Genomic DNA, 4,115 nt, shown 5'->3' with positions numbered 1-4,115 from the left:
ATTTGTAACATTAACATTAATTTTGTAAGAGACTTGACTGTAAGAAAAAAATATTTCATATATATATTTACTTTTGGAGTTACAATGTCTCAATACTATCATCATTCAATGATTAATCAAGTGAATAGTATGAGAGACAGATTCTTTGCAGAAAGTCGTTTTCTCTTTTCGCCTTGGCACCTGTAAAAAAGAGGTTTTGTTAGTGTTATATTACATAATATTATGCACAGCATACTAAATGGTGAATGTAAATATAAATGGTTTACCTTTTTAGTATCCATTGTAAATGTATAATCTTTTGGCAATTGTTCAATATCCTCATATGTAAGGTCTTCTCTAATTTAAGAAAGAGATGTTTTAAATAGTGTGTTCAGCATTGTAAGCAATTTCTCTTCCAAATATATCTCCATTACTAGATGTGTATTCTCGGGATCTGACTCCAAATCTTGATCTAATGGAACAAGGTTGCCATTAACATAATGATATCTGGTGTAGTGAAAAGTTGCAATGAAGTTTTGAGAGCCAATAATGTACTTGCAAACTATTGACTTCTTCTCCAAAATAGAAATGATGCCTTATGTCTTTCTCATGTCCCAACCATTGTCCAGAAAGTCCAGTGCCTTACTTGACTTGCGAATAAACATTGCTGAAGTATTTCTTATTTCTTCGTCAAAGAAGAAGTCAACAAACACTTCGATAGGTATAAAAATAGTAAGCTTGACATTCTTTGTTTGCCAACAGATGCCTTAAAACACTATATTCGTGAGTTTGGAAATTTTCCAACTCCCATTTTTTGAATACTAAAAAGGTGGGACCTGGATAACATGCCTATAAGTTTTTCAAAACCATATCATGTGACCTATTGTTGGAAAGCGCTTGGAAAATGGAATCTAGTGAGCTATAGAGCGCTCAATTTGGAGTAACGGTGTTCAAGTTATGATTAATCCAAAGATTTGACCACATGTCCCAAACTTATGGAAAATTCCCATATTCCCCAATATGGTGTTTTAAGAGACTGCTGTATGTCACGATACAACCTGATCCTATAACTTTCACTAGTTTGTGAAGTTGGCAATGGCCAAACTTTCACTAGTTTGTGAAGTTGGCAATGGCCAATCTTTGCATCCAAATAATGGGAGGGGTAATAGAGTCAAACGACCCCATCCAAAAGACGTGTTTGGTTCTAAGTATTGCATATCATAGAAAAATATGTCATGGTCTACAAGATCTATATGAGTTCTTCCTTTGTACTCCTACATGTGAATGGAAAACATCAAAAATACCACTTATACTCTCCACTGGTTGTTGCCAGTCTATCCTATTGGATGGATAAATATCTGCATAAAACCAAATGATTAGACATAACAACAATTAGATAATTTTAAAACAATAAGGAGACATGATTGAATGGATAAAAAATTGCATAATAACAACAATTAAACACTTTTAAAACAAAATAAGCTTTGACTAAGATACTACTTGGGACGATATCATGGAAGACCAGGAGGAAATTTTTTCATCCTCAATTCTACATGCTGGAAAACATGTTGTATTAGTACCTTTGTCACACGCTTGCTCGATTCACATACCTTGAACTCTTTAACTTGTCCCTTGAATGGCTCCACAAATTCATTAGCATTTCCCCTCTTCCTCTTCCTTCTCTGTAAAAGTACCTAGCTCCTAATTGTAATTGTAGATGGTATCCATGTCCCATCGTCCGTATTATAACTATTGAATATAGTAATAGTTGAAATACTAATACGAGGCTTTCTTGCCATTTTGTGTAGAAAAAGACACATGGAAGAAGAAGATGAGAGCTTAATTTGGAGAAGACTTAGAAAAAGAAAGAACGACTATGTTGGAGAAGATCAGAGCTAGTTTTGGGGGGAAACTTCGAGATTCTCTATCCTTAACTACCATTGTCTAGCATTAACTACCACTATCTTTTAGCATACGTGCAAAGATTCGGTTTAAGTTGAGTAAATGTTATTTTAAGATGCATTTTGAGCATAATTTTACTCTATTTACTTGAATTCTTGCTTTAAAATGCTGAATTTCTCCGTTTACGGAAGCCTCCTCCTCCTCCTCCTCATTAGTTGAGTGCCACTCTCTCTCTCTAGAACTAAAAGGCCCAAAATTAAGTCCACATTTCTCCTAATGATCCACCATGAATCGCATTGTAATGCAGATCTCCATTATTCTCTCATTGCTGTGTAGTTAACAATCATTTTGCCAACTTGTTTCTGCTTGTAGATGCATCCTTTTGAGATTAAGGTCAAACCCGATACTAGATTTAAAGAAACGCCTAATGAGGAATTGTTCGATTTCCTTCTTCACAAAGTCGGCCACCAGCACCATCTCTAACCTCAAATTTCATGTATGTTTTCTTACAATATCTCCATCGAGATTAGGATCTTTTCTGGATGCACATATCCCCAAGAGAAAGAGCAGCAATACCAGGGGACAACTTTGAATGATGTAGACATATTGGACAATATTCAGTATGTGCATGTGGACGATCTTATTTCTGCCACATCCTCAAGAGATAATGTGAGCATGGATATTTCAAAGGTGCTAGGGGATAAGAAGAATACGTAATTGCCTAGTACACAAGCATAAATGTCATCTTGTTGACTACCACGACGGGTTTATTTTCTATTTGCATCTGTTGCTTGAGGATGAGAAAGGTTTAATAGAAGGAGATGAGGAAAGATCAGAGGAACCTTTAAGAGCAGAAGATGATGAGTTTCACGAGGTTGCAAAGGAGATGAACTTGGCCACGGGAAGGGAACTCAATGAGTAGTTTGACATTGATACCCTCAAAAGAGAAGACACCCAAGTTGTTACAGCTGCTTGACGAGGAGCCCACTGTGGTAGAGGAAACAGAGCATGTTCCAACCTCAGTCCTCCATGTGTTTCCAATAGGTGACCACCAATATGTCCTCTTAACAGATATTCAAGCTTTGTTCAGTAGAAGTAGACGACTTCATCCTTTGTAAAAATTTAGTTTTTAAATGTAATACAAAGAAACTTCTGGAGTATGGCCTTTTTTATTTGGCTCTACTATATCCATGTTTTTAATGTCTAAAAGTTTGAATGTTTGAAAGTATCCATGGGAGGTGGTGAATATAGAAAAGCATAAATTGAAACGAATCAAAATTTTATTCAAGTCACTGATTTATAATTTTCAATATCCAAAGCATTAAGCCCCGTGAATTCAATTTGTTCTATTGACTTTGGCTTATTTCTCCTTTATCCTAACTACACTCCTCCTATACCACCACATGAGTAATTGCCTCAATGCATTGACTTCATGGATTCTACCACCATGAGAGGTGGCCTTCTGAAACCCAAAATGAGCTTGCCAATGTAGCTGCTTCATGCCTTGGGTTGACCAAATAGCTAAGCTTCCCTTATTTTTAAAGTAGGAACCATGAGCCTCCAAAATGTGCTAGAATAAAAGTGACAATAGCATATGCACATTGGTTATTTTCAATAAGAATTGCTAAACAACATAAGAACATACAAAATTGGGGATCTTACCATATAATGTGTTATGCTACTTGATGTCCATGCTTCCACCATGTACTTGTAAAACGTAGTCATAGATTCTTTAAAGTCATTGGCATCTTCGTTGTTGAATGTCCATTTTTTGTAGAAGTGTAGCAATCTTATGAAAGGCAATCCATACATTAGCCTTTGCAATTCTATTATGGCCATTGTTACTACGATCTGGGACAACCATGTGTAACTTCCTCCATGCCGCATACTTTCATGGTTGAAGAACTAATAAATGGCCTTCATGCTTCCTTGGTGGTGACAAAAATTTTCTAGCCTTGGCTTCACCAATACTTGGTTTGCATGGCACATTTCCACTTGCACCTTACTTCTTATCATCTTTCTTAATCTCCACTTTCCCTTTATGTAGACCCACGCATAGAACCTCCTCCACTTTCTTACGCATAGAACCTCCTCCACTTTCTTACACACTACTTGGGCCCCTGACATTGGTTGCATCTTATATGCAAAACATATATATTCATAAACCAATCTTTCCACAATTCTACAGATGGCATGTAGTGTACAAGGATGCTCTTGTTAAAGGAATGTCAAGT

At 36.3% G+C, this 4,115-nt stretch overlaps 1 pseudogene; it reads right to left on the bottom strand.

The window, feature by feature from the left end:
- Positions 1-341: 341 nt before the first annotated feature.
- LOC147602834 (uncharacterized) lies at positions 342-1,196 on the bottom strand (annotated as a pseudogene).
- Positions 1,197-4,115: the final 2,919 nt, after the last annotated feature.

Source organism: Cibotium barometz, chromosome 65 (genome assembly GCF_041138505.1).
Source record: "Cibotium barometz isolate CiBa-2024 chromosome 65, ASM4113850v1, whole genome shotgun sequence".
Lineage (NCBI taxonomy): Eukaryota > Viridiplantae > Streptophyta > Polypodiopsida > Cyatheales > Cibotiaceae > Cibotium > Cibotium barometz.
This window is presented reverse-complemented; position numbering and strand designations above follow the sequence as displayed.